The sequence below is a fragment of the Cryptomeria japonica genome, chromosome 5, assembly GCF_030272615.1.
Source record: "Cryptomeria japonica chromosome 5, Sugi_1.0, whole genome shotgun sequence".
Taxonomy (NCBI): Eukaryota; Viridiplantae; Streptophyta; class Pinopsida; order Cupressales; family Cupressaceae; genus Cryptomeria; species Cryptomeria japonica.
In genome coordinates this window covers 53,608,640-53,629,557 of record NC_081409.1, presented here as the reverse complement: position 1 = coordinate 53,629,557, position 20,918 = coordinate 53,608,640, and the positions used below count along the sequence as shown (strand labels likewise).

Below are 20,918 nucleotides of genomic sequence, written 5' to 3'. Positions count from 1 at the left end.
CCCCACACATTTTGGTGAACCCGACGTGAAACTATCATTGCTTCCTCTTGCATTGCATTTGTTAGATCTAGATCTAGATTTAGTGTGTTTTCATTTCATTTTCATTAAAAAGAAAAAAAAAAAAAAGAGTGTGTTTCTTTGCATTGTGTGTTTAAATTTCATGCAACTTTTATTTCAAAATGTCAGACTTTTATTTGCAAAATGTTCATGCTTATGATGACTATTATGAGTATAGCCAAGATGAATTATATGAAGCTTTAGATGAGTTTTTGAACCCTAAAGATGCCAAACCTTCATTTTACCAAAAACTCATAAACCTTGTTACTATGCCATTTCATTGTGATGAGAAAGATAAGTTGAATGATTCCTCTCAAATGTACATTCCTATCAACTCTTCCACTAAATCTAGTAACATGGTTGTTTTCAACAATCCCCTCTATGAAGAGATATCTCCTTTTGAACCAAAAGATAAACCTTTTGATAGTTATGATCATACTTTGTTGGATGATGCTCTTGATGACTTTGTGGCTTTATCAAAATCTTTAAACAAGAACAAGACTTCTAAATTGGTTAACATGATAAACTTGAATGAGCATAAAAAGCCTCTCTTTGAAGTCCAAGGTTCTTATCCTTCTCCCACCTTTCAAGTTCCTAAATCACCTCTCCTTACTGTCCAAGGAGGGTATGATCATGATTCCTTTCGTACTCCGAATAAACCAATCATCACTGTGCAAGGAAGAAAACCTATAAGTCCTTATAGTTATGCCAAGAAAATAACTAGAGAGAGTTATCATGCGGTTGCCCATACTTATCATACCAAAAATAATAGGCAGCCTAGTCCTCCTCCTGTTATTCCAGTTTCTCTTCCGAATCCTCAACCAATTCTTCCGCAAGCTCCACGTATTTCACAAGTTCTTAGTAAGGAATATGATCTCATAGAACAACTTAAAGTTACCCCTGCTAAGATATCCCTTTGGGATTTGATTCAAACTTCTTCCGCTCATCATGGAATGTTACAAGATGCTTTGAAAGATTTGAATGTTCCTCCACCGAATACATCTAGTAATATAGCATCTTTGGTTAACTCTGTGATGAATCCTAAAGCTCAAATTGTGTTTACCCAAGACGATTTGCCTACTAATGAAATTTAACATCAATATGATCCCTTGATGATTGTGGTTATCATGAAAGACACTGCTATAAGATGAACACTAGTAGATAATGGCTCTGGTCTTAATGTGTGTAGCATTAATCTTTTGCATAAGATGAATGTGGATACATCCCTAATTGAGCCGGACTCTCATCCTATTCGAGGCTTTGATAATGTGGCTAAAACTTCATTAGGTACTATCACCTTACCCATCACAGTGGGGCCTGTTACTTTGCCTACTCCTATCCATGTTATGTCGGGAAATCTAACATACAACTTGTTATTAGGGAGACCTTGGATTCACAGTATGCAAGCTGTCCCCTCTACATTACATAGACAAGTTAAGTTTATCTACAACAATAAGACATATAACTTGATAGGTGATACTAATTTCCAAGCTTGTTTACAAACATCTACTTCCAAAGGGGGTTCTTCTAAGCCGTCCTCATCTAGTGATGACTCTTTAAACAAGATACCTATCAATGAATCCTCTCTCTCTGATGATCAAAATTCTTTGGATGAGTCTGGAGCTCCTGAAGAAGACTCTTCTCGACTTGAAACTACACATAAGAAGGATTTTGATCCTGAGAAGGTTCTCACAGACGATGATTGGGGATCCCTTGATTTTAATCCCACCTTTGTAGGTGAATATAAGGTTCCTTCTAGAGAGCTTAAAGTTGAAAAGAATGAAGAAGCTAAAAATCAATCAACATTACCTGAGCCTATGAGCAATAATTTTGTGGCCGCTTCTCAAACTTCTTCTCCTCACACCTCTAATTCTAAAGAGTTTGACTCTTTGTCTTATGAAAAACCGCCTTCTCTTTCTAAAATGGCTGATCATTATGGTCGTGGTTTTCGTATTTTTGCTAAGCATGGGTATCATGGAAATGGTTGTGGCGCCCACGAACAAGGGATAAAAGTTCCTCTAGAGGATAATCTTCACAATTATGCCTTTGGACTTGGCCATAATCCCTACAAGCGCACTAAAGCTTCTAAGAGACCATGTATTAGTGTTAATGCTATTTCTACATCTCTATCAATGCAACACCCCGAGTACATTGATGAGGATCCTTCGTGTGCCTGTGCTTTGGATGTTTTTCCTACTGATGATGCTTTAGCTGATTTTTTAGGAGCATATGATAATCTTCCTCGTTATCATCACAATAGGGGACTCCCTTATTGTTTGAACACTGAAGCCTATTTTGGAAAAGAGATTGATATTGATGAGATTGTGAAAGAATTCCCTCAGTTAAAGGATACTCCTCAACAAAGTAATCTTCTCATAAGTGACACCACTAATGTTAAGATGGATCCTTGCAATGAAGAAAAAGTTATTAAAATTGGAAAATGTTTGGATGAAGAGGAACAAAAACAATATGAAGATTTATTGCATGAATTCCCCAAGATCTTTGCTTGGACATACTCTGACATGCCTGGTATAGATCCTAAGATTGTTACTCATAACATTGTCTTAGTTCCTGATGCTAAGCCCGTGAAACAAAAGATTCAAAAAATGAATCCTAAGGTGGCTCTGCTTGTTAAGGCTGAGATTGAAAAGTTATTGGAGGCTGGATTTATCCGCCCTATTGATTATTCCCCGTGGATTTCAAATATTGTCACTGTGGCTAAACCAGATAATAAAATAAGAATGTGTACCGATTTCCGAGATTTAAATAAGGCTTCTTTAAAAGATGACTTCCCTCTTCCAAACATTGACATGATAGTTGATTCTACGGCAGGACATGCCTTGTTATCCTTCATGGATGGTTTTTCAGGATACAATCAAATTTACATTAACCCTCAAGATCAATTCAAAACTGCTTTCACCACTCCTTGGGGTACGTTTTGTTGGATAATGATGCCTTTTGGACTTAAAAATGCCAGTGCAACTTATCAACGAGCGATGACCCTTATCTTTCATGATTATATGCATAAGATTTTAGAGGATTATGTTGATGATATTTTGGCCAAATCCATTCTTTGCATAGATCATATTAAAATCCTTTGTCAAATCTTTGAAAGAATTCGTAAATATCACATGCGCTTGAATCCCTGAAAATGTGTTTTTGGTGTGGATAGTGGAAAACTATTAGGATTCATAGTTTCGCATCGTGGGATTGAGGTGGATACTAAGAAAATAGATGCTACTGTCAACATGCCACCTCCTAGAAATGTGTCTCAACTCAAAAGCTTACAAGGAAAGATTCAAGCTATTCGTAGGTTTGTATCTCAACTTGCGGATCGCACTTTTCCTTTTACTCAGCTTCTCAAAAAGAATATCACTTTTCAATGGAATGAAGATTGTCAGCAAGCATTTGAAGATTTAAAAGTGTATCTGGCTAATCCTCCTATCCTTCGACCAGCCGAACCTTCTCAACCCTTCCTTCTTTATATAGCTGCTTCCTCTCATGCTCTTGCAGCATTATTGGCACAACATGATAAAGACGGTAAGGAGTGTCCGGTTTATTATATAAGTCATACCTTACTCGATTTTGAGACCCAATATTCTACGATAGAAAGACAATGCTTGGTCTTGGTGTTTGCGACTCAAAAATTGAGACATTATCTCTTAAATTCAGAAGTCCACGTCATGGTAAAGTTTGATCCTTTGAAGCATCTTTTCTCTAAAACTGATTTACCAGGACACCTAGCTAAGTGGGTTATGATGTTAACTGAATTTGACCTTAAATTTGTTTCACAAAGAGCAATTAAAGGGCAAGCGTTGATCGATCACCTAGCTGAGGCCCCTTCACCTTTCTCCTTCCCTAACCCTGAGTCTTTTCCTGACGACTTCATTCTTTGTACAGAGAAAGATGAAACTTGGGAGTTATACTTTGATGGCTCTAAGTGTCGTATAGGATCGAGGGCAGGGGTTGTTTTGATTTCTCCTACAAAGAAGTCTATTCCCTTGTCTTATCGTCTCAATTTCCTATGTACCAATAACATCGCTGAGTATGAGGCTCTTATAGTAGGAATAAAGGCAGCCTTAGCTCTAAATATAAAACACATACATATTTTTGGAGATTCTCAACTGATTATAAGACAAGTAACAGGACTATATTAAGCAAAACAAGACAAATTATCACAATATAAAGACCTTGCTATCTCTTTGTTACAAAAATTTGATTCTTACACCATGGAACCTATTCCTCGAAAAGATAACCGACATGCGGATGCAATGGCATGTGTGGCTTCTTTGATATCTTTAGAGGACCCTATGGTTGATCTTAAATTTGTTATTCACAACCTTATTTCTCTAGCTATTGTAGATGATTCTAGCTTGGTGATATGTTGTGACTTTATAGACTCAGATGAATGGTATTCGCATATCGTAAGATACTTGACTGATGGTACCTTTCCTAATTCCGCTAATAGGAACACTAGGGCTAGAGTTCGCAAGCTGTCTGCTAGATATATCATTCTTTCTAATGTTCTTTACCGAAGGGGTTATAACGGTCTTCTCCTTCATTGTCTTAACAAATCAGAAATCCCTATTGCCCTTAAAGAGGACCGTTTATGTGCCTGTGGGGGGCATTTTGGAGGCAAATCCTTGGTTCAAAGATCGCTTTGCATGGGATATTATTGGCAAACTATGCAGTAGGATTCTTTTTCATTTGTTAAGAAATGTCATCAATGTCAACAACACAATAATTTGATTCATGCTCCTACCCAAGAACTTCGTTCTCATGTAGCTTCTTGGCCTTTCTCTGCATGGGGGCTGGATCTTATTGGTAAAATCTCCCCTCCTTCATCTCAAGGACATACTTTCATTATAACCGCAATAGATTACTTTACAAAGTGGGTAGAAGCCGTTCCCCTTCGCTCTACTACTGCTGAAGTGATTTGCCGATTTCTTCTAGAAAACATTATTTCTCGATTTGGGATACCTTCCACTATAATCTCTGATAATGGGACATCATTTAAGAACAAGGACGTGAAGAAATTCCTTGAGAAGTATCATATCAAACATCGATTTTCTACACCATACTATCCTCAATCAAATGGTCAAGCCGAATCATCCAATAAGATAATTGAACAAATTCTTCGTAAAACTGTGAATAAGCATGGTAAGGATTGGAGTACTCAGCTAATCTATGCTCTTTGGGCCTACCGAATGAGTGTACGAATTGCTACCAGAACTACACCTTATAATCTTGTTTATGGTGTTGATGCTATTATGCCTTTAGAATTAGAGATTCCATCACTTAGAGTTTCTCTCAAAGGTATAGTAGATGATGACGCTTATAGAGAACAAAGACTTCAACAGCTTGAGATGCTTGATAAACAGCGTATAAATGCTCTTGAGCATATTCAAGCGTATCACAAAACTCTGGAACGAAGCTATAATGATAAGGTAATTCAACGTTCCTTCTTAGTGGGTGACTTAGTGCTCTATGAGAATCAGCGCAATGTGAATGCCTTACCTGAAGAAAAGGGAAAATTTAGTCCTAATTGGCTTGGACCGTACATTGTTATTGAAGATTATGGATTAGGTGCTTACACAATAGCAGGTGTAGACGGTACGTCTCTTAAAGACCCTATAAACGCTATGCACTTGCGTAGATACTATGCTTAATTCCTCATTCCTTATCATTCATCTATTTCCTTTCTCACTTCTTCAAAATTGGATAATATGTTAGCATATCTTTGTTAGAGCAAATGGAATTAAATGATGTTTTGTTTAATCTATATTGCTTCGTTCCTGACAAGCGTGTTTCTTTACTTTATGGTTTGTCTTGAATTCATTTTATGTAAATTACAAAAGATTTACATTTTTCATTATGTTGACATATTATACAATATCTTTATGTGTTAAGTTGAATCGTGTCATGTTGTGTTTAAATTCAAATTAAATCACATTAGTTATATGATTCTTAGGCTTAACACATATTTTTCTTCCCTATCATCAATGTAGTACTTGATTAAATATATTAATTAAGTCACACATGTATCAATTTAATCATGGAGCATTGAGAAATCAATCACATGGAAATTAAATTCAGAACATACATGTACATCTACCAAATGTATTAACTTTAATCAAAATACCTATTGTTTTTAGACATTAAAGATAACACGTTTGAGACAAAGAAGCACGTATATATATATATATATATATATGTGTGTGGATCAATATACAAAGGTAGGTCACTACACATCCAAAATGTGACCTACCCTACATCATAAGATCATCTCCTATCCCTAGGGCTAGTGGCTGGAGAGTGACGACTAGAAGCTCCCTCCTGATCCAGCCGTGCAGGTGGACCCATAGGGGTATACCGTGATATAGATCGTGAATGGCTCCGAGAGGAACTCCTACGATCCCTATCCATAAGGATCACGCGATACGAGGTAGCCTCGGCCTGAGCTGCTGCTAGATCACGCTATGCCTCCTGAAGGTCCTCTGATAGAGCTCGCTCTCTCTCCCTCCATATCTCTAACTGTACTCGAAATCGAGAAAATAAATCATCATGCCGACCCGCATTCCCTTGAGGTCTATAAGAAACCTGTGAGGAACTAGGGATTTGCGCCGTCATGGAGATATCTGTCACTGCTTGCTGGATCAGAGAACGCCACTCCTGCACATTAGCTGTAGCAGTAGAACAGATTATGTATTAGTACCATTTTATATCATCAAAACATCAATCAATCAATTTAAACCTACTATACCTGGATCTCCCTAACGCCAGTAGGGATCGTGATATGGTAGCATCTGTGATTGGGAACTACTAGGCTCCCCACACTCAAATAATCTATGCACGATGGGTGTAGGCAGGCCCGTACTAGAAACAGGTCTCCGTATCGCCTCATGTTCCCCCTTTTGGGGAATAAGAGGAGGATCCAGGGCTATGGTATCATCTCCTGAATGGTGGGGAGTGGCATCTGACCCCTCCTCATCATCTCTATCCTCATCTGCATCCTCATCCTCGTCTGCATCCTCACCTGCATCCTCGTTCTCCTCATCTATATCTGTGTCAGAATCCTCCTCCTCCTTGGCACTAGGCTGATCCCCTTTGGGTGGATCAGGATCTCTTGCCTCCTCATGACCCTCTCCCTCCTCCAACCTGGATCCCTGATCCTCATCTCGGTCTCCATGTCTCCATGGGCCTGGATGGCCTGTCAAGTGATCTGGTGGAAAGATAGGCCCTGGGTATGATCTCATAAACCATGAGAGATACCTGCGCTGTGCCCTGGGATTTGCAGCATAATCAGTGACCACATCCTGGTCGGACCCCTCTATATCTGTGATCTCGATATCATCTATCATAGGTCTCGCTACTGCTCTAGCTCTGGGAAGGACTCGTGAGTGTCGAGTGTAGATGGGCACATTGGCTGGAACACACTGCTCTAGCCCAAACTGCCTCCGTACTCGGTCAAAGTAGAATGGGACTATGATGTGTGGATATCGCCCTCTCAGTAGGCGGTTCCTCTGTAAACATGCTAACTGTCTCTCCATCCCATCCCATCTGTGCATCCGCAGATATGGTCTCCACATAGTCACCTCAGCTGTCAATCTGTCAAATGTCACTCTCCAATACAATAGATCTCCAAATCTCCACTCACTGGTAAGTGGATAAGCAAATACCCTAGGTCGCTCGCTAGCCACACTCATCGGATAGCCGACAGGCCTGGTGCATGTAAAGTGCTCAAATATCCACACTTGCAGAAGTGTGCATGTCATCAAGCTGCAACCCTGTCCGAAAACATACTCCTCGAGGTTGTGATAGAGATATGAAAGCATACTCCGACCCCACGCATATACTCTCCTATGTCTCTCCATGGCCCTGATGCACCATGTGAGACCCCCATGCATGTGCGTACCTCGCCCATTAGGGCAGACAACTAGTGCAGTGATGGCTATCATAAGACGTCTCATGAGGGGCACCTCTCCTGTAGGATGTAAGAGCCAGCTGACCATGATACGACCTCTCATCTCACTCGGCATGACTCTCCCTATGCAATATACCTACTCCCTCTGATGATCCTCTACTGACCGATCGGTCACACATGTCACGGTAGCTCCTCTGATTGGTAGGTGAAGAATGCGGTACACATCCTCAAGTGTCACCATCATCTCCCCTACTGGAAGCTGGAACGTGCATGTGTCAGGATCCCATCACTCCATGAGTGCCATCAGCATCGCGAGATGAAATTGAATGGCCGGCATAAGAATCATAGACCATAAACCAATGATCGACAATGTGTCTCTCTCTGCCTGGGTCAGCCAGGGACTCTGATCTCGCAAACTGCGAAGAATCTGCCCCGCCGTATGCTCTCTCATGTATGGGAGACCCTGCAACACAAAAACATAACTATAATCAGTACTCAATCATCAAAATCATTCATGCAAACTGTCGACCATCATATGCTAACCCTGGTATCTCTCGCCAAGTCCTGATTGGGACCATGGCGCCCTGTCAGGGACCATGGCGCCCCACAGGGACCATGGCGCCCTGAAGGGACCATGGCGCCCCACAGGGACCATGGCGCCCTATGTGGGACCCACGGTCAGATTCCAGGGCCCGCAAATGATCACAGAAAGTCAAATGCAGAAAATCAAAAGTCAACATTCAGTCAACTCACCTCGTTCAATGGCTCGTCGTCGATCACAGCCTGTCGCAGGATCTCAATCCTCATGGGACGCTCCAGTCATTGTGAAGGCATGATGATGGCTATGTGGGCTCCGCTGCAATAGACAATATTCAGAAATCAACAAAGTGACAAATGCAAATGTCACTTTCAAGGTATATACTTTCATTCCTTTACATTTACTTTCAAAACCCTAATTTTCCTCTATCACTCATTTCATCATAACTTGAGTTTGGGAGATGCGATTTTTGAACTGTTTTTTGCATAGGAATCGTATTTTCATTCCCCTACTCTCAGGATGTTCCAAAAAGTTCTCTGATGAAGCCTTTTCAGTGAACATCCCTCATCAATACTCTCTTACACAATTTGTCATAAGTAAACATGCTACCCTGTTTCACCTCCCTAATAAGCAAGTCGAAACAGGGGGGGGCATATAGCTACTCACAAATTTCATCACTTTCCTTAGTAAGCATTAGATGATTTTGTGATCTAACATGTGTTTTGTAGGGTGCGGTTCCTAACTGTGTACTGCAGATACCGCTGGGGGCTTCGTTCGACGAACTTATGGATATATCCTTTTTCAAATGATGTTTACTTTCTGTACTTTAGCTTGCATATGCACGTAGTACTCATATGACCACTAAAGTGGGGGCTAAATGTAGTGTCGTAAATTGTACGCACTTGCTAGGGTGGTACAATTTCACACCTAGTTTAGCACCTGCCTTGGCGCAGTTGCATTTTGCATTGCATTTCCCCTTTAGCACTTAATTAATCAAATTAATTAGGTCTAAAGGTTCTATTTCATCATCTTCCACATCATAAAGTCGGGCCCTTTCATTAAAGCGTGCCCCTTTCATTTTATTCCTCCAATACATTATCTAATCAAAAACCCTAATTAGGCCCTATTCTGAGCTTGGGGGCTTGATTTCAGGGGTCAAAACATCTCGAAATCACCTGTAACTTCGGGATTCTCTCTAAAATCATCATATCTGACGACCCTCAAAATTTGGTGAAAAGTTGCCAGGACCATGGTGCCCGGAGTGCACACGGTCTTGGACATTTTTCCCAAAATTTTAGGAGCACGATCCAATCATAAAATAAAGCTTAACCCCAATAAATTGGTAGGAGATTTAATCTCTAGGTCGGCCAAAAGACGAAATTATGACCTAGGGTTCATACATAAGAGCTCTCTTTCTTCATTTGAAAGGATCCGAATTTTGTTTTTGGGGACCTCATATGTAGCGAAAGAGCAGATCTTTGAAGACTTCAACAACATTCAACATCCCTCTATCAAGCATTTATCAATTCCATTCATCCATTTAGGGCTTGGAAGACATTGAAGAACAATAGGAGATTACCGACTGAAAATTGGCTTGTACCCCTCCCTTGGGGGTTAGGTATGATTTCATGTTGTTTTCATGTCTTTGCATAAGCTTCAATATCTCATTTATTCATGCTTTAGATCACTTTGCATCTTGGTTTAGAGCATTTACATTATCATTTACAAGCAATTAGGGTTTACTTTCTAGGTTGCTCTAGTTTGCTTACTTGCATTTTAGATCTTGCACACACACAAGGTCTGCACACACATTACTTTTACAATACAACTTGGCTATTCGTGGAGGTGGAAATCACCGAAGCGGGGGTTTGACTAAGGCAAAACCCTATATAGCCACCCAAACACCTTTTTCAGATACAAGTGCAGGTTTCGGGACTCGGACGACGCCGCAGGTTGCAGATCCGGGAAAAGCAGGTCGAGACAGCACCCCACACCAAATTGCAGAGCCAAAGACCAGGACAGGGGCGTGGGGCACCCTGGTCCTACTAGGATAGGGGTGTTGGGTGCCCTGGTCCCTGGGACAGAGGCGCTGGGCACCCTTGTCCTCCTGACAGACAGCATTTCTGACAGTTTTCCAGAGTGCAAAACGACAGTTTTAGGTGCAGTTTCCAGGACAGAATCAGGACAATGGCGCCCGCGCCCCCGTCCCGAACATTTTCAGTCAAATTTTGACTCCGGGTATGCATCTGCATTCTTGTCGTGTCTTTGTGTTTACAGCTTTCCCTTGTTTATGTTCAATTCTGCAACCTTGTTATTAGTTCATACTTGCATTTTAGGGTTAGGAATTGAACTTGCATAATCTTACCTTTCAATTAGAACAAAGGAATAGAAATCCTAATAGGTAGCCCGTGGCTCTCTCTTTCACAAAAAGAAGTAGCCAATTGTGTGATACCTCTAGGCTCTTTCGTATTCCGTAATGTGTGTCAAAAGGTAGGATTAGGGCATGATAACCTAGTCTCGCTTTTTCCCCCACACACTGTCACCATGTTTATGGAAAACAAAGCAAATAGGTTTAAAGACCTTCTTACCGGTAGGATTATTGACCTTAGGAGGAGATTTGTTCTTAAGAGTGTTGCTCTTGGTACCAGAGGATTTACCTTTCTCAGATGTGTGTAAAACAAGTCCATATGTATCACCTTTCATCCTTTGTGATTGAATTTGTTCTTCAAGCAGGGTAGAACTATTGTTGATCTTTTCTAGTTTCTCATTAGCTTCGGTAAGCTGTTTGGTGAGATCTTCATTATGCTTTGACAAGTTCTCTTTCAGATATGATACTAATTCAAGATCTAGGTGTAAGTTCTCTTTCTCTTCTCTTTCACCATTCAAATGCTCATGCAAGGTAGAATTTTCATGCTTGATCTTGGCAATCTCTTGATCTCTTTCCTTGATAAGATCTTCAACAGCTCTTCCGGCTTACAATTCCTGACTCATGCAGATACTAAGACCTTCTAGCTCTCTCCTCCAATTTATCTTTTCACCATTTAACTTTTCAACTTCCTCGGCTAAAGCATCAATATTGGCCTCATCTTAAGAACTATTGTCAAATATCTCCAACAGTTGTTTAGTAAGCTATCTCCTTTTGACTTGTGAAGCTTTCAGTTTAACCCTAAGGGTTTCAAGCTCATTTCTACTAGCATCTAGCTATCTAGCCATCTCAAAGTAGCTCATGTCCCCCATGGTGGTTTCAAGTGTCCCTTCTAAGTGATTAGGCTTCAAAGAAGTTTGGCTCTGATATTAATTGATGGACTAGAAAAGAACTGAGAGGGGGGGCTAAATCAGTGACACCAAAAATAAAACTACTTCAAACACTATCCAGTAGATGAAATTAACAAGACTTTTAAACATAATGCATGTAATCCAAAATGATATAACAACATCCACAATAAGTAAAACATCCACCACAACACAAGTCTTTATACATGGAAAACCCAAATAGGTAAAAAACACAGTGAGATGGAACCCACAAGTTAACTATCTGTAGTAATAGATAACTGACCGGTTAGGGTCTACAAAGTGCTCTACTAGGAGAAAATCTGGTTAGAGATCCCAAAGCTTAATTAGAAGCTTATACCCTATTAAAGGTAGTACCCTATTACGAGTAACCTCGGTAGAGACTTTTTGAATCCAAACTAATGGATCACCTTGTTAGAGGATTTGTACAAAGAAGCTTGTTAGAGCTTACCCAGTTAGGGGATTTGAATTCTATTGTGATTGTCAGAAAACAACAAGATTGGTTTGATTTGTCTGAGTAGCACAATACTTGCTTGATCAGATCTTTCTAAGCATATTCAACACTGCTCTTCTACATACTCTAAAGCTTAACTCTTTTGACTTTCACACACAACATATCACTTTCACTCTTCATACATCACATAAAATAATTCAATGTGATGTCAATATATAGACATTTATGATTTAATGTCGGCCTAAACAAATCCTAACAAAATTTCCTAGGTGTAGTGTATTTGGTGAAGTGATCATAACTCATCAAAAAAATACCGCCAAAATTTGTCAGTGGGATAACTTATCATATAATCAACAAGTACCCATTGGAACAATCAATACTCGTTGGGGTTAAATATATAAACCATTATCCTTGAATCTTCTAACATGATCTCCGCTTGATCTTCATCTTGATGCCGACTAATGTGCATCCATTGGTTGTCTTCCAAGCATATACTAGTTATTAGAAAGTACCGATTAGAGATAAATCTCTTAGTATAACCTCTAGCATACTAGTTGTAGTATAAACAACTTGAAGTTACTCCGGTAGACAATATAAACACGTGTGTGAATGTGTTTCATCAATGACAACATATGATGAATATATTACAACCATCATCAGGCCAAAAAAGATAGTGTATGGTTTTCATCCTAGGGGCATACTAGAACTTAGGGATCTCAGGTCTATGACACGCAAGAGTGCACAAGGTGAGAATTTTGCAGGACTCAAAGAAGTGCATGATAAGGTAAGATAGACCTTACAACAAAAGTCTGAGCAATATAAGATCAATGCTAATAAAACAAGAAGGAATGTGAAATTTAAGATTGCAGATTTAGGCCTAGCATACCTAAGGAAAGAGAGGATTTCAAAAGGGCAGCCTACTAAGCTATTGATGAAGAATATTGGGCCTCTCAAGGTGGTGCATAAATATAGTCAGAATGCATATGAAGTTGAACTTCCTCTCACCTTGGGTATTTCTCCTATCTTTAATATATGTGATTTCTATCCATACAAAGGAGAATCACAAACATCTTAGTTGGACACTTCATCAGAGGGTACTCAAGATTGGGTGAGAGATTTGCCACCAAGCCAACCAGTCAAGTTGGAAAGCATCTTGGACACCAAGGTAATAAAGAGGACATGAAAAGGGGTATACAAGCATTATCTTGTAAAGTGGGTAGGGTTACCTAAATTAGATGCTATGTGGATGTCAGAATCAAATATACTTCAGCATGGTGTGGAACTTGAAAACCTCTTAACTCAAGAGACTTGAGTTCTTTGTCCTAGGGGAGTATGGTGCAGGGCACCTATCACTCCAGGAAAATTTTGTTTTGTTCCTAAGTATTTTATGTGTCTTTTATGTTGTAATAAGTGTACCAACCATTTGGGACTTAGTGAAGTCTTGGTTGAGTTGTCCAAGCTTTTGTTGTGTTCAGGATGTTGATATCCTAGAAGATGTAATGTTGATGTTGTTCATAGGAGCACTACTCTAAAACAAAGTCATAATGCAATAAGAGTGTAATGCATTGTTTTAGGTCTCCTATAATGCATAGAGGGCCTTTGGAGCCTTGTAGTACACTTGAGTGCAAAGTTGCATCCTCAGGATGAAAAAAGATGTAAAGTCGCTAAGCAACATTTGCAACATTGCAAAAGTTGCATTTTTTGTTGATTGGCGGTGAAGAAGTTGGTTCTAACCAACTGAATCATGTTGTTTAAAGCCAAAGACAACATCATTGTACAATTTGGAAGATCTTGGAATGCAAAAGAAAGTTTTGGTTGTAAGGAAAAATCTTGTTTGACACCGTTTTGACTGTTTTCATTGTTTTTGTTGTGTTGTAGGTCCAGTACGGACTTGTCAGAGGAATCTACTTGTAGGGTATGAAGGATTGGTGAATCTACTTTTGAATAAGGTAGATTTCCAAGTTTGATTGTGTCTGGTTGCAGAGATTCAAACCATTCTCTGTGACTAGGTGCAAAACCTTTGAAAGCTAGGGTTCAAGCAAGAAATGGCTCTAACCTGAGCATCCACTGATGGCACCGACTGAAATCCAGTGGAATGCTAGGTTAGGGTCTATAAATATGTTTAGTGTGAGTTTTGTATCTTGGCAGACTTTTTTAGTTATTTTACAATGATACCCTAGGCTCATAGCTAGGAGTTGGTGAGACTAGGACAACATGAGATGTGCGTTTTCAGAGCACACATGGATTGGTAGAGCCAAAGTTGGAACATGTTTTGAGACCTGATTGAATTCCCTTTGAGAATCCATGATTGGTTTTCATAGAGGTTTTGACTGGTGAAGCCTTCTAAGGCCAAGTTTGCAAGTGATCCCGGTAGGCCTAAAACCCTTGAAAATAGGACATTTCTAGAAATCCCATGAGTACGGAGAACGCAGATGCCATTTTGCAAAATTGTATGGAAAAAGGAAAAGGGTACTCGAAAATGTAATTTATTTGAGGCCTTGTGTGGGAATATGTAAAACTAAGCCCTAAAAACCGTAATAGGAGAGCTAATTGAATTAGGCCTAGTTTGAGCCGGTATAGACAAAGAGACCTTGGGAAGGCTTGGCGATGGGTTTAAAGGTGATCAAACCCCTAAAATTCATCAAAGACACTGTGAAACTTCATTCTACACTCTTGGAACAAGTTGGAGATCAAAGATCCTTTGCAAAGGTTTGTTGGAGCATTGGGAAGGTGTGATAGGGATTGAGGTGGAATCCTCAATAGGAAGTGTTGTAGGAAAACACTTGTGGTTATATCTTGTAGGCAGGCCAAAGTGGACTAGGCCTTAGAGGTATAACTAGCAGAAGCCTTACCAAGTACCATTGGATGGGCTTTAGGAGTTAGAGGGTTGGAGAGAACAAGAAAGATAATTAGATTATTTGGATCAACTCCAAGAATGTTTGCATCAAATAGCCACATTAGGATCCACAACATCAAAAAGCTCACACTTGTTAGAGTAGCTGATTGACTCAATCTCCTAGGATCACCTACAAAACCAAGATCAACCATCTACATGAGAGAAACAAAGAGGATGAAATGTTGAAGTATGGTGCAATAACTAGAATAATGAGAGCAACAAAGAGGATGAAATGTTGAAATATGGTGCAATAACTAGAATAATGATATTATCACACTCCAAATGATACAATATGGATTAGTAGTCTCTTGTACTGATTGAGCTAATATGTGCTCCATTGGATTAGCTAATAAGGGAGAGGTGAGTGCTGATTATATAGGAATCTATGAGCATATAATTCCAAGAGGAATAATAACTCCAGAATAACCAAATTAGGTGGGATTTGTGCTTACTTTGAAAATGTCAAACATGTGGCAAACCAAGTCAGGTAGGGACAAACAAATGGTTATGGGGAGGTGGAAAATGACTCCAAAAGAGGGTGTGACATTCAACAACCCAAATGTGGGTGTGAATGACACATGTAAATGTAGGACGATGACATGTGTCCAAATATAAACTATTCTTATATAACATAAGTATAATTAATAATGTGTAGGAAAAATAAATATAAGAAACCTATACTAACACCCCCCCCTTAAGCATAGCTTAGGTGGGTGAAAAGATGCAAATATGGGTCCCGACTACAAGGCTATGTTGGGTACCCATGTACAAAATAATCTCTCACAACCAGAATAAAGGAGGAAACCCAATGGGACAAAACTCCTCCCAAAAAGAGGGAAAAGAAATAGGTTTCCCAACACAAGAAGAATCCCATGCAAGGAAGAAATCTCATTTGAAATAGAAAGGATAAGAAAGACTATGTAACCTTCCTCAAAGTAGTAAAGTGTACCTTATCTTCGAAAGGATAAACCTTATCTTAGAAACAGTCTCCTGAAATGTATGAACATATTTTTGGCAAAATTGTTGGACAACCATCTTTTCCCCCTAAAAAATCTGTCATTTCCGTCCCAACCATAGATACCACAAAATGAAGGTAGATCCAAGAACCTAGACTACCTGAAGAAGAGAAGTCTTGACTGAAGGCTAACCCAATCAATCCCAAACTCAAGAAAAGATAAGATATACACACAATCCTCATTCCAAATTGCCACCAAAAATACAAAATCTTTTAAAAGAAAAAAACATTAAATAAAAAGAAAGATGAAGAACACATCCTTCACTTTGGAAACATGATCCATTTATTTGTTTTTGTTTTTTTCAGTTTCTCGACTTGTTACAGTAGTCAAACTCTTGTATTCAGTAATCTTCTCTATAAATCTGCAGATCTTTAACCTTTCTCTAATGACAACTCTTTTAATAGGTATAACTGCGTTAACAAACTTCAATTGTCTTGCTATTGCTTCTTGCAATTTACCTTTTCTGGTAGCTACTCTAGCCTTCGCTGCATTGGCTACGTTTCAGACTTGGACGTTGACTTGTAAATTCCCTACTCTTTTCTCTTAGCTATGACCTCGTACTATGTATATCAATTTTCATATCTCCTTTACGATGACATCAATCTCTTTCGCTTTTGACAGTGGCAAAACTTGTCTTTGGACAACAAACTTTCATCGAACAGCTGCAACTCAACTTTATCTTTGGTGGCCTCTTTTTATTCAGCAACCTCTTACATATTTTGTGACTTCAAACAAACTTCTCATCTTGATTTCTACTTTCAACATTCAATTCTTTAACTTTTGTGGTAGTTTTTTAAAACACTTAACTGGTGATCTTAGACCTTTTTCTTTCTTTTACTTCAGCAAACATGCGATTTACAAAGTGACAATGTTGCTCCGCTACTCTTGATTTATTCAATCATTTAAATGATTTCTTTGAAATCTTAATCTTTCACAGCATCACTTAGATTTCTGCAACTGTAGCTTTGGCTACCTAACTCAATGCCTTCAACATTAATACTCCTTTGGAACTCTATGATCTCTCTTTTGGAAACTTTCCTTTTCTGAATCTGCTTGCACAGTACCTCCTTACATATGAGGCATCCAACACTCAAACTTAGAAGATATGGTTGGCACCACACACTAAGCAAACATATAAAGCCTAGAGAATGTTAGTCAACTGTGAGTGTTTGACACTTTAAGTCTAGAAATGTATTCTTCGTGTGACCACATACATTAAGCAACATATTAAGCATAAAAATGTTAGCCTACTCTCAATGTTTAACACTTTTAAGCTTAGAAATATAATCTTAATGTATGTGATTTAAGTTGTTCCCTTTTATATAACTTCTATATAAAACTCTCCCCTTATGATCTATCCTTATAATGTAATACACGATTCATGTCTTCTCTGTTTGCTAGCTACAACACACAAAGTATTGCATAAAGATCGGTAATTTTCCTTATCGGTGACAACTACCAACTCTTTTGTAGTGACTGGTCTTTGATAAGTGTTAGCACACTTAACTTTTTATTCCTACCATGATCCACAGAGCTTAGATCACACTTGCTCTCCTTTTATAAGATCTGATTTATGGAGAAGCATGAATACATGCTTGTTTGCTTACACATTATGTTTGCTCCCATGACTTATGGAGAAGTATGTTTGCATTCTCGAATGTAATCCTAACCAAGGAGTTTTCTCTTTGCCACTTTAGATGATCTTCAGAAATTTCATGCATCTTGTGCATAATTTTTGCTCTTGTGATCTATATATCACTTGTAATTCATTTAAATTTGTTAATGTAAATTGGAGATGATTGAATTGCATTAATTCAGTTTTGATTCTCTTCTCTATTTTAGTTGCAAGTTTTGCTTCTTTCTTTTCTGCTAGATCTATTTTATTTTGCAGGGATAGCTACAAAATTCTACATGGTATCAGAGCATGGGAGCTAGGAAGAAGAAGCTAAACACAAATTATTTGTAGGCAGATTTTTTAAGAATGGAAGCTGACGTAAACCTCTGTTTCTAGATGCATGCATATTCTTCCTCTAACTTTTGCATGCTCCTTGCTTCTTTGCTATATTGATTCTTTTAAAAATTGTATGTACTTTGCAAGTACATGTGAAAAAGATCAGGAAATTTGGAGCTTTGTAAAAATTGAACTTTTATAAAGTTTACATGGGTTTTTTTGCTTAAAGCATCTACTGTAAGTTTCTTTCAATAAGTTTCCTAATAAAATAGAAGATTAAAGTTGCTATGCACTCTTCCTCCAATTGATAGCCAAAAGTATCCATTTGTTCTAAATTCCTATCTACATGAGATTCCAATGTTGCAACTTTGTTTGCTCCTAGAGATTATTGCTAGCAGGGTTCCTAACTACACAAGATTCTGGAGTTGCATCCTCGAGTGCTTCCAGAGTTTCTTTCTAGTGGGACATTATTGAGTAATGGATACAAAATGGCATCATCCCAACCAGAGGTCATCTTTGTAGTTCTTCAGTTTGGAACATATTTCTGGAGATTCATATATTTTTGTCTTCAAATGATCAGTTTTTGTATTCAGAGATCGTGTACCTATCTTTTCATCTATTTGAGCAATGTAGAATATGTACAACTGCATTTTCACAGTATCCTAGAGGTACTCATGTAGTGGTTTCTATGACTGATATAATCTTGTTGGAGTGTGGATTCATTTGCAGTTCTTCATCTGCAATTTCAAGTTTCTTCTATAGTTTAAATAAATGATTAAGAGTTTTTCTCAGTTGGGTTTTCTCCTTTCCTACTTGTAAGTGGGTTTCTGATCGGGTTTTGTTTCCAGGACCCATATCTCTCCTTAGTTAGACTTAAGGGGGTAGCATAGTTAACTTCTTGTTCCTAACGTGATCCATGGAGCTTAGATTATGCATGCTCTACTTTTGAAAAGATGTGATTTATTGAGAAGCAGGAATGCATGCTTGTTTGCTTACACATTTTGTTTTCTACCATGACTTATGGAGAAGTATGTTTGCATGGTTGAATGTAATCCTAACCAAGGAGTTTTCTCTCTGCCACTTCAGTTGATCTTCAGAAATTTCATGCATCTTGTAAGACAAACAAATGTATTAGAAGAAATTTCATGCAGCCTGTTCATGCTAGAAATTTTTTAGTTAGATATTTAGAATTTTAGTCATTTGTGATCGAACACAATCACCTTACAGGATTGTACTCTATCCAAATTAAATATTATAATGAAAATAATAAGAACATACCATTAATTTTATCAAATTTATTGAAGTATTAGAGAAATGTGGCAATGTGATTCTAGTGGTAGTAGAAAATCTCATAAAGTTTATTTATTTTATATTAATAAACTTTTTTAATTGCACATTATTCCTTTTAAGAAAATTGATTTAGAACATCCATAAACTTAATGGAGTTTAGAAAGGATTATCTTAGATATAGATGTATGAATGACTATGAGGTTTTAGTGAACCTTATGTTGTTATTAGGAACTTACTTCAACATTAGTATAGAGGATCACTAAGAGAATTTTGGTAAAATGAAAAGGTTGAATCATGCTCTAGAGGATTTGCTGTCAATGTATTGTATAAGATTGAGATGACTAGATAACTTGATTAGATTTTATTTATAATAAATCATACTAATATAGTTTAAATTGACTCCATTTGAAGTATATAGTATGAAAAAAATTATAGAAAACCCATCAGCTAGCATAACTAGAAGATAGGATTTGCATTTGCCTAGAAGTGTTAGAAGACATGAAAAACAACTCAAATTGATCAAGACGATCTTGATTGAGCTCATTGAGCTCATTGAGCTATATTAACCTAAAATAAAATTACAAGATAATATTCAAAATGAGACAAGACTCTCCTTACAATCAACCTCACAAGAATTTGATATTTTTTGACAAATCAATAAAGTACTTATCATAGTAACATATAACCTAGATTTTCCAGCTAATATTTATCTACTACATAATTTCATTTATGTGTTTCATTTAAAAAAAAATTTAGCAAATGTTTTCCATGCCCTTGATATAAACATTTTTTAAACATTTAGACCTAGAAGTAGTAACAATAAGTGTTCTTAGAGTCCTCAACATATGGAACATCCTAAGTTGTTCAAAGTTCTAATAGGATAATTATTTATAGAAGAATAGAACATGGGAGGATTATATTCATTAAAAAAAAATCATTTTTCTATAGTGAAAATTAGAGTAAATTTTTATTGTTTACTATTACAGATTTAGGCTCTGTTTCACTAGAGGAGTCAATTTTCTTATGGATCATATAGAGAAATATATTTTTCCTTGAAAAAGATACTTCAAAACGTTACATGTTAAGTGATTATCATTTGGTTTCACAAAACCTTCCAATTAAACAGGATTCAGATCACTGTACCAATTATATAGAGTGACAATTACTTTATACAGATAACAGTGTGCACCTGGAAAACGTAACCACCGTAACTAAATGGGTTTCAATTGCTTTCCAAGCATTACGCTAATCTAGTAGAAATTTCAGTCATTTTAAACTAAACCATTTTCATTTTAAGCTAATGAAAATTATAAGAATTTGGAAGGATGAAGGGGCCTGTATGTGATCAATGGCTGATAGTATCAGGTGTTGATGTACACAGGGTATAGCAAGATTGTTTCAAATTATATAACTAAATATTCACTATTTATGTTTAGAAAAAAACTCGTTTGTTTTTTTTCTAGGCCACATAAATTCTCTACGTCAGAGGTTTTCCTTTGCG

At 37.9% G+C, this 20,918-nt stretch overlaps 1 pseudogene; it reads right to left on the bottom strand.

Moving 5' to 3' along the window:
* Positions 1 to 20,918, bottom strand: part of LOC131040179 (MADS-box transcription factor 3-like) — a 91,572-nt pseudogene that overhangs the window by 70,056 nt on the left and 598 nt on the right.